Raw genomic sequence first — 10,725 nt, 5'->3', positions numbered from 1 at the left:
TAGTATTTTTGGTTCTCTTTGTGACTACAGAAATACTCTGGGCCCTTTTGGAATCTGGCTAATAAAAATTCCAAGGAACAGGAATATTTTCTTCTGTTCTGTTTTCCTTTTCTTGCAAGAAACTGATGAGCCCATTGAGGACTAAACCTATATGTAACCTTGACTGCAAATGGCAGAATTGGCCTTCTCTGGGCTATTCTATTAGCTAGAGTGTTAACATCTTGGGTTGACATGAATAAAACATAGCTGGCTGCCTCTTCCTCCTTTTAAAAACACTAGAAAGAGCTTCCGTGCTTCTAGTCTAGAGTCTGCACTGGCCCCTGGGAGTTGGGCACACTCTTCATGCTTGCCACGATGATGTTAAGCTGGAGTAAGGAGAACATGCACTGTTTGCAAGACGCACGGTACTCCTTGTATAATTAAATGCTTTAAAGGGCTGGGATCTTTCCACTTTTAGAGATTTTAGAATCCTGGCACGTTAAAGCTCATTTCTCCACTTGCAGTTTAGGAATTGAATCTTTTACTCCTAAAGAAAGGCAACCAAATAGCCTGTCTTGGATGGTTTGATTACTCAGCAACCAAGAGATGCGCTGTCAGACTAGGTGTTCCTGTAAACCCCATTACTCTTCGACTTCATGATTCTGTGCTAGACATCAATCAATAATATTTCTGAACAATTAGGCTCACCTTCCTTCTATGGCCCCAAAGAAAGACTGTGTACAGATGGCATGGCAGCAAGAAGCTCACAGTATTGTCACTGTTTTCTTTCTGAGAACGTCCTTTCCTTTGTCATCGGCTGCCACAGGAAGCGGTAAAGCTATTATCTTCAGATTCAGCCAAATCAACGTTTCCTGATTCTAATGTTCAATATTGAGTCTTCCCCACTTCCCTTCTACTTCAGTTTGAGGTTCACAGGCACACAGGAGGTAACTTAGCACTTAGTTGAGCTGGCCCCTGATGCCAGGCAGCCCTTCCTAGGTTTGATATAACCTAGCCCCCCGTTTCTCTACCCGGACCTTGGGTTTTCTCTTCTGGGGCTTCTCAAATTCCTTCCGGATCTGAAACTAGGAGTTTCTGTAGAGGAATCTGAAAGTGCCTCCTGGGAAGGGAAACACGTCATCTAATCCTATGGGTTTTTTTCCTAGCTCACACTGCTGTGAGTGTGTGTGTGTGTGTGTGTGTGTGTGTGTGTGAATGTGTAGTATATGTATGTGTGTACGTATGTGTGTTTCTCAGAGTGCTACAGAAGCAGGTTGACTGATAACTGATGTCTGCCAGCATCTTAGGTGATACAGAAATAGAATCAGGGGATGCCAACCTTCAGCTGGAGGGAAACTTTGCCGAGCTTGCATGGGGCTTAAGGAAAGAGGTTGAAGAATTCTCCTTGGACACTGCTTAGACCTTGGTGTCTCATCAGTTTAGTGAAAAACTTGTTTCTTGTTTTGGACAGCACGAAGTTGTATCTTGGTCTTGTTTGCAAATGAGGAGAGGGTTGAGGAAGGCTCACTGAAGCCCCTTACCTCCACCCCTACACACCCTGATCAGCTGTTGGGAGCCGACTCTTAGCCGAAAGTGGCTATCATCTTTACAGCCATCTTGAGCCATATACCCTGACAAGAGACTTGTTTCAACAGCCTGCAATAGCTGAGCGCACTCTGATAAACATCTTGTTACACTGTTTAGTGCCCCCAGCTGCCAGGTGCTCCTGGTATCCATGGCTACAAGGCACGTGACGTAGTGGCTTCAGTTGAGATTGTCCACGAGGGCAAGTCACGTGGTAAAGGGTATAAATACCCGGATTTCCTTTCTATTGAGGAGTGAGGAGTAGGAGGTAGAAAGTAGGAGGTAGTAAGTAGTAGGAGGTAGTAGGAAGTAGGAAGTAGAGGAAGGAGTGAGAAAGTGAGAGGTGTCAGGAGACTGAAGGAGTGAGAATATAGTAAGAAGAGAGGAGAATAAAGAAGAGACTTGAAGAGACGCCACCGGACTCTGTCTTGTATCTATCTTTTGCGTCTCTCGCCCCTTTTTCCCCCTTCCTCCGTCCCCACTCTCTCTCTTGCTAGACCCTGACCTGCCGACCGGAGCAGCCGAACCGGCCGGCCTTTACAAAGTAGCAGAACCCGACGGCCGTTACAAAAGAAACGGCCATTACAATCAGCAGTACTGATACCAGTAATATTGAAAGTTCAAGCCAGGCTGTGGTGGCACACGCCTTTAATCCCTGCACTTGGGAGGCAGAGGCAGGCGGATTTCTGAGTTCGAGGCCAGCCTGGTCTACAGAGTGAGTTCCAGGACAGCCAGGACTACACAGAGAAACCCTGTCTCGAAAAACCCAAAAAAAAAAAAAAAAAAAAAGAAAGAAAAAAAAGAAAGTTCACTTCTTGGGCCTGGGCTCCAGCAGGGGTAGCAGAAGTCTCTTGCTAAGCATGGTTGGGTACTGTCTTCTGGGACTCTTAAGGTCTTCCATCTTCCCTGCCCCAGGGCATTTTCTCCCTTACGGTGAAGAAGTTGAAAGCTGAATGTTTTAGCCCCACTGTGGTATCAGAGAAGGAGTGAAAATCTTGGCCCATCTTTTGAGTTCTTGGTTGGGCTTTTGTATTGTGACTGCTTCTCATTTAGGAGACAGCCCCACCTCCTAAGGATGAGTTGGAATACCAGGTGTTGCCATGACTGCTGTTCCAACCCTGAGCAACATTTTATATCCTGTAGCCTGCTCAGGCAGTATAGAAATCAGCTCTGGGGCAGGGGGATTGCCATATGCAGAACTGCCCTGATGAGGACAGCAGGTTGTCTGTCAATGTATAAAACCTACGTCTGGCCTGGACCACAGAGATTCCACTGGAGGAGAAATTAAACCTGTCTCACACACCAATCCCAGTGCTCTGATTACATTTACAGAGGTCGTGGCCTGCATTCTGTCACCATGGAAACCTCTCAGGCTGCCATGGTGTTGTCTCTCTGTGTGTGGTTGATATTTAAAGGCAAAGTCGGGCATTTGCTCTCCTTCACCAGCCCATGTGAGATGGGATGAAGAAATGCATCTCTACGAGGCAGGTCTTAGTGGAGCCCAGTTTGTAGGGAGGAGGGAGGATCAGGGAATGGGTGGAGATGCTGGATAAGCAAAGGTGCAACCAGAACGGACTTTAATTTTGTAGGGATGTAAGTGTCTTTTCACAAACACGTGGACCCTCGTGGTGAGCAAAGCCCTGCTTTCTCTGACTCCTTTTCTAATTTGTAAGCTCACGTCAGAGGAACCAGATGGAGCTGGGGAAGCTCCATTTGCCCGAATGCCCTTGGTGATTTTAGTTTCGCACATCTGGTGGCATCGTGAATTGTGCTGATAACAATACCGTTTATGAAGGATCCCTAGTTCTTCCAAAGACCCCACAGTACTGTCCTGGAAAAAGCTACCAGGGGAGTGACTTATCAGAGGTCCCAGGTGCTGGAAGTGTAAATAACACCTGATTTAACAGAGGGAGAGAAGAACGAAAGTGCTGACTGGGCTCGTGACCATCATTTTTTTTTTTCCTTTAGTCTGAAGACAATTATTTCCACACCATTGAATGGAGTGTAGATAACACAGACACCTTAATAGGCTGGGAGCAGAGGCTGTTTAGAGGAGATTTTAAGCATCGTGAGCATAAAATGAATGTGAATATTCTGCAATATGCGTCTTACAACTTGTCATTAAGTGGATGGTCTCAATGATGGGATGCAACAGTCTTTGATTGGAATATTGAATTTGGGAAAAGGAAATTCTGCATCAATAGACTCGCCATGCGGAATATCACGCATTACTCAATAAGACATGTCATTGTGTTGATAGTGTGTAGGCTAAAAAGTACAGCAGCCTATCCAGACAGCCTGAAGACCTTTTCTTCAGGGGTTTACAGTTGCTCTCTGAAGCTTTTCAAAGTCATCAGGGTAGAAACTGTTGTATCTTGAAATTACAGCTTTAGCAAATGAAGTGGATCTGCTTCTAATCCCCCAAACTATAAGGACCTTTCCCTTTTCTCTTTAAGTTTTTTTCTCCATCTTTTCATTTGTCTCTCATTTTCCTCTTCTCATAAGTCTTGCACTTAGAGGGTTGTTTACCCTTGCCACGCTCCTCCCCCTCTTCCATTCCATACTCTGTAGATCTTAGCCCTACCAGCAGCCCTCCACTTATGGGATATAATCTGCCTTCTGATTGGTTCTGTACAGAGTCTGTATTTGTGGTGGAACCATGGTTTCTGTCACAGTGAATGAAAGGGGAAGCTAATATCACATGCCTTCCAAATCAGGGGCTTCCCTTGGGAGGGTGCCACCCCTGTTCCAAAATAGGTGGGGCAGAGAGGAAGTCTCTGGAGGTGAGTAGGGAAATCTCATCACTCTGGTTCGTTGGGGCCTGACCATAAGAAAGCTGCATGTACACCATCTCCTTCAAAGCAAGTTCATTTCATAAGGAGAAAAACTCTCATCTTTGGGGACTAACATCACCTGTATCTTGTGGAATCACTCCTTAGATACATCTTTAGTGAGAAATTAAGGTCAAGCGAGAGACCGTGGATGGTTTGGCTAACACTGAGGAAGTAACCACCGTTATATAGACAGCTGTAAACGACTAACTCCCTCTCCCTCTCCCATCCCCTCTCACTCTTCCTCCCCCCCCCCTCTCTGTGTGTGTGTCTGTGTGTGTGTGCACTCGCATGTGTGCATGCATATGCCTACTGGGCCTTTATAACAACTTTGAAACACTGTCAGTATTGGCACCATGTATAACAAGGAAACTTAAGCACAGGGGAAAATTAATAATTTGTCCAAGTGACAGATTTGAGGACAAGGCTGTCTGAAATAGAGACAGTTTATTTTATTTTATTTTATTTTATTTTATTTTATTTTATTTTATTTTTCGAGACAAGGTCTCACTATGTAGTTCTTGCTGGCCTAAAACTTGTTATGTTAACCCAGGCTGGTCTTGAACACACAGAGATCCACCTGTCTCTGCTTCCTGAGTGCTGAGATTAAAGGCATGTGTCACCACACCCCAAAGGACAAATTATTAAAGAAGACTAGGAGTGGACTGGACTTCTGAGAGAAAGCTCTAACAGCTGAGGGAGGAAGGTCTGACCGAAGATGATGGACAGGAAAGGAAACAGAAGGTAGAGCTGGGGAGGGCTGCAAGCCAGAAGGAAGCCATTTCATTTTGCTTTAACAGATAGACAGAAAGATGGAAGACAAGAGAAAATGGTGAGACTAGAGGTCTGGAAGATGGCAGGAGAGAGTAGGGTCAGGAACTCCCGTGGAAGGGTGAGAGGGGAGGGACAGTTGTTTCTTCAGAAGGAAAGATGCAATAGGAGAAACATGATATCACGCACTATTGTGTGTAACGTCATCCTGAACCATGCTCAGTGGAGCAAAGGGACTCTTCCCTGTGTGCTTGTACTGAGATATTCTGTCTTGGCTGTTTTCCTCTCTGACCCAGTAGTGCTTCTGATTAGATTTGCAGTTATGGTGACCCTGATCAGGTAACCTCAGTTCTTCCAGAGCACTGTGAAACACAGGCCAGAATTTCTGACCAGATTCTAAATAATTTCTCACACTTCGAATTTCACTGCCCAGATCCTGAACTCTAAGATCTGAGCTAAACTGAAGAAGAAAGGGAACAAATTTAGGAAATATTTTTAAAAAAAAATCTGGAGAGGTGGGAGGTGGAGACAGAGTTTCTTCATATAGCCCTGGCTATTCTGGGAACTGACTCTGTGGACCAGACTGGTTTCAACCTCACAGAGATCTGCCTGCCTCTGCCTCCCAAGTGCTGGGATTAAAGTGTGTACCACCAACACCTGGCTAAAAATCTTTTAAAATAATGAATAAAAGGGAGAGAGAGAGAGAGAAAGAGAGAGAGAGAATGAGAGAGAGAGAGAACTTCAGAAACACTGCTGTCCCTCTGTTATTTTTTCCAGTGCCTCAATTGTTTAACTCAAAAAGAAACGATTACCTCTTTTTATCTTATTTTCCAAAGTTATCATGCCTGCAAATATCCATCCCACAGCTATGGCCTTGGCTCAGTCTGCCTGTCATGTGGATAAAACCCTTAGGCTGCACAGCTACTCAGGAGCAAAAGCCTCATCTGGCAGAGGCTGTCACATTCTGAGTCCCTCCAAACCCTTCTTCAGTTTCCCAAGAGAACCAATCAAAAATAGAAAGTATCAGAGTCAGCAACTTCTTTGGCCTCCTGGTCCTCTGCTGGGCTCATCGGTGCCCAAGGGGGATGTCTACTGTAGTCTTGGGGCTAGGGAAAGTAGAGTTCACAAGAGGAGGTGAATGTGACAGAAGTGCAGTAACAAAAAGATACGACAAAGAATGAAAGGTTACTATTTAAATGGACCCACAGTAACTGCTTCCCAGAACTGCCCCCAGGTTATAACTGTTTATCTTAATATTGCTCTGATCCATCAGAACTTAGTCCAGTACCAGGATCCAAATGCCGGGATAGCTTCTGAATGGGGGTACCTGGCTAGAGCACTGAGTCTGATCCTCATCTTGACTTTGATCCTCATAAAGATTCTGCTTGTGTGTGTGTGTGTGCATGTCTGTGTGCATGTCTGTGTGCATGTATGTATGTACTTAGTATACATATAGGTAGAGTTCAGAGGTCAACCTTTGATGTCATTCCTCTTAACTACTATTCTACTTTTTTTTTTTTAAGATAGCATCTCTCACTAAGACCTGGGGTTCAGTGATAGGCTAGTCTTGATATCCATCAAGTCTTAGAATTTGCTTTCTCCACCTCCCTAGCTCTGGAGTTACAAGTACATCCCACTACGCCCACCCAGCTTCTTGAGTGGGTGCTAAGGATCTATAGTTTTTTTTTTTTTTTTTTTGGTTTTTCGAGACAGGGTTTCTCTGTGTAGCCCTGGCTGTCCTGGAACTCCCTCTGTAGACCAGGCTGGCCTCGAACTCAGAAATCCGCCTGCCTCTGCCTCCCAAGTGCTGGGATTAAAGGCATGCGCCACCACTGCCCGGCGGGTGCTAAGGATCTAACTCATCAAGTCCTCATACTTATGCTGGAAGCACTTGATTGACTAAGCCATCTCCCAATCACTTCTTTCTTCTTTTATTTCTTTTGAGTTCGTATCTCACAGTACAGGCTTAGTTGGCCCAGTTCTAACTGTGCAGCCTCTGCTGGCCTTAAGCTGTTGGCAATCCTCCTGCCTTAGCTTTCCGTGTGTTGGGATTACAGTGTGTACCATCATGTTCAGGTCTCTTGAATTTTAATTGTCCCTTATATGTTCTCTGCCTGGACCTCAGTGAGAAGCTGACATGGGAATATTTTCTTATATATTGTGTTACCTACCTGCTCTCCTTGCTGTTTCAAACAGCAGAGAATTTACTGGCCTAAGCTGGAAAGGGAGATTATTGAAGGTACATGCTTGTGAGTGTGTGTATGATAGTAGGGTTCGCTAATTAGCTACAGCAAGGCCCCTGGCAGGTGGTGGAAGCCCTGTGCTCTAAGGCCACAGATGAGATAGAAGTGATGTGCCATGCTGGCATCTTTGCCTTTCCTCTGCCTTCAAGGTGGCACGTCGCGTGTTGGTTTCTGGGGCCTTGAAAAGCATATAGTGAGCTCAGGTTTTGTCACCAACTTTGCATATCATCTCTCCTTCCACATCCCTTAATGAAGTGTGCAACTCTTGTCCTCATTAAGCCGGAGCATTGTCAATAGAAGAGTCAATAAACCTGGTTGATGGAGCTGGGACGGAAAGGCTGAGATGAGGCTGCAGCACCTCCACAGGGCAGATGTCAACTCTGCCATGTGTCATGACCCAGTGTTCAGGGATCAATAACAGGCTGAGGAGAAAGCCTCAGAACCTGCCCCCTGCAGTCTCTTTTCCAGACCCACCGAGCCCAGGGTGGGGCAGTGCCAGCCAGCTCTGGCTTTGCTTGCAGTTGTTCCCGACCCCGTGACGTTTAGGTGCCAGATGTTCTTGTTTCTTCCTGATTGAGCCCTTCAGACACCCTATGAATGCATACTTAGTGCCCACCTGGCAAGAGGACACGCAGACAGCATCTCCAAGTAGCCCAGAGGCCAACATGGGTTCCATTCTCTGCATCTTCTGTCTGCTGACAGCATGTGAGGAGTCCCAGTGGACAGGGCATGCGTATTCTGCATGCTGTGTGGCTGGACTCCATTTCTGGCTGTCCTGCCTCTCTCTAGATACCCTTATCTTATCTAATTACAAGGAATTTTAGATTAATTTCATGGCCTCTGTTCCCTACGACCTCTTATCTGTGGGGGCCTTGTATTTTCACCTTGTCATTCTTTTGTTGTTTGCCTTTAAGGAGTGATGGCTAGAAGGGGATGGTGTGGGAATCGGGTTGGGGGAGGGGAGGAGGGGGAAGGCAGACAGATCTGGACCGCTGCCTGTGTGTGGAGACAGCTGGCTGCTTTCTTCCATGACAGCCACATGGTACCCAGCCACACAGAACAGGACCTGGGCAGGGACTCGCCTGCTGCCAGCCTCTCCAGATCTCTTTGATATTTCCGACAGAGCAGTAAAGGACTCTTGACTATCACGGTTCTTTTTGCTTTGCCTCTCTCCACCTTCTGCAAGACTCCTCCATGTCGTTTCCATGACTACCCCCAATCAGATTTGGCTTCCTGCGAAATTGGATTTCAAAGGAGGACAGGGCTTCAAAGGAATTTGTCCATTTAACAGAATGTCATTAGGAGTGAGGCTGACTGCTGAACCAGGGTCCTCAGATGATTAAGGAGGGGCAGCACTCATGTGTGGAGGCAGGCTTCTGTCTGCAATGAGGAACCTTGATGCAACATGACAATAGCGTATTGGAAACTGCCAGTCACCAGCACACATCACCTGACTCACACCTCCCTCTACCTCCATCTCTCCCAAACCCAGACATCCACGGGGGAAGAAATGCAAGAAGAATATCTACCCTGTGCAGGTTTGCTTCTCTCTAAATGGCAGGAAGCCTGGGGTTCTGCCCTTTGTCAGACAACTCCTGAGCTCTTACCCTATGTGACCATGCTGGCCAATGTCCTTAAATAAGGGGGTGGGGCACTCTGGGTTTGCTTCAGATCCTAGAAACCTTCTGCCTTCTACTAAAGAAGGAGGGGGGGCTGTCTTTTTTTTTTCACCCATTGCTGGAAGAGAAATGGAGGAAGTTTGTACACTAGAGAGGGAAGCCTATACTCTCCCCTTTTGAAGAATGGTTTTATGTTTACAAAAAGAAGAGTGTGTGTGACCCACACAGTCTCCATGTTTAAATATACATGTGCACCAAATGATTCTAAAGCAGCTTTGGTTTTATCAGGGGGACAGCAAGGTAAAAAAAAAAAATGTCCCCAGAGGCAGCCTACACCCCATCTGGAGCCAGGAAGAGGCAGCCCAAGCCGGTGGCTATAGCTTCACACAGTAAGGAGCAGCACCATGGAGTTGGGTTCTCTGGCAACCAGACCAGGTTCTATCCCTTCAGTTCAACTTATAGCTGGTCGTGAGGCCCTGAAACCAAGACCATTCCTTCTCAGGTATCAGGATGTGATAAAAGCCACCGAAGCCCTTTAAAGTGAGGGTCCCTAATCTTGAGACCTCATCTTCATGGGGTGTGTGCACGCACCTATTCTAGGAGACACTTACACCTTGTGCCCTTCTGATCGGCTTCTCCTCTTTGCCGTGGCTTCTACATTGAGATCAGTATTATCTCCCCGCCCCAGGCAGGTAAACAAATCATTTACCTCCCTCCCATCAGGTGCTCCATCAACCACTCCCAATCCTCCATACCTATTCTGAGAATAGAAGAGAATCTGAGAGAGGGGGAGAGGGAGAGAGAGAGTAGCGGTGAAGAGAGGTGCAGGGGCAACAAAATTATAGATAATTTTCCACCTGCAAAGTCTTCCACCCTTTTAAAACTCGGTCTGGTATTTAGCACCCCTTTAAGTACACGTGCACCTACAGGCGCTCCCATCCTCCCCTGGCGTCTTATATCGTCCACGCTACTCTACTTTCTTCACGGCCCATTGTACTTAAAACAACAACAACAACCAAATAAACAACCTGAGTACTTGTGCACTCACAAGCGGTCGACAAAAACAACAAAGGGTTCCGTGTACCAAGTTCTTGCTGTAGTAACATCTTTGATACCTACTACAACCCAAACTTGGGCACTGACTGGCTGTACTTTGAGAAGGAGAGGGCACAGCCCTGTGATCTGGTCGATCACTTTCTTCCTTCCTCTATTCTGAGAAAGAGCTGTTTCTCACCTTCTCACAGCTTTCACCTCCGGAGGGAAGGTGTCTTTCCCTTTGTATTGCCTCTGATGCTAAGTCTCTCAGATGTTGAGGATCTGCACTGTCGCCGGGACTCTAGATTTTATTTTATTTTTTTAGCCAGCACGGCTTTCCCTGACAGTGAACTGGATCAGAACTGAGGCACTGCATCCTTGGCAAGGACCAAGCTCTTTCTTGGATTCTGCCTCTGCACCTCAGTTCAAGAGCAACCAAGGCCTTTTAAACCTGCCGCCCCAAGGTCAAATTGCTCAGTGCTTAGATGTTTCCGTCAAGACCTAGCCTCCAAGGCTCTTTGGAGTCTAGGCAATCTTTGGGTGCGGGGCTCAAAGGGCCACGCCTTTGACCTTGCGTGCCCCCTCAGTGGCAGGAGTGCACCTGCGCCCGGGGTCCGGGCTCCCGCCACCCGCTGCGCGCGCCGCTTCCTGAGCGCGCGGCTG

At 46.7% G+C, this 10,725-nt stretch overlaps 1 long non-coding RNA gene across 1 annotated transcript in view; it reads right to left on the bottom strand.

The window, feature by feature from the left end:
* The window catches only part of LOC114610424, a 19,180-nt gene extending 8,468 nt beyond the window's left edge, over positions 1 to 10,712 (bottom strand). Inside the window, exons 1-2 of the long non-coding RNA XR_003709686.1 lie at positions 10,262 to 10,712; positions 9,737 to 9,782 (exon numbers count right to left, since the gene is read on the bottom strand). This is a non-coding gene — a long non-coding RNA (uncharacterized LOC114610424). The remainder of the gene's footprint in view (positions 1 to 9,736; positions 9,783 to 10,261) is intronic.
* Positions 10,713 to 10,725: the final 13 nt, after the last annotated feature.

This window comes from Grammomys surdaster, unplaced genomic scaffold (assembly GCF_004785775.1).
Source record: "Grammomys surdaster isolate TR1022 unplaced genomic scaffold, NIH_TR_1.0 126048, whole genome shotgun sequence".
NCBI classification, from domain to species: domain Eukaryota; kingdom Metazoa; phylum Chordata; class Mammalia; order Rodentia; family Muridae; genus Grammomys; species Grammomys surdaster.
The sequence above is the reverse complement of the archived record's forward strand: the minus strand, read 5'-3'. Positions and strand labels throughout refer to the sequence as shown.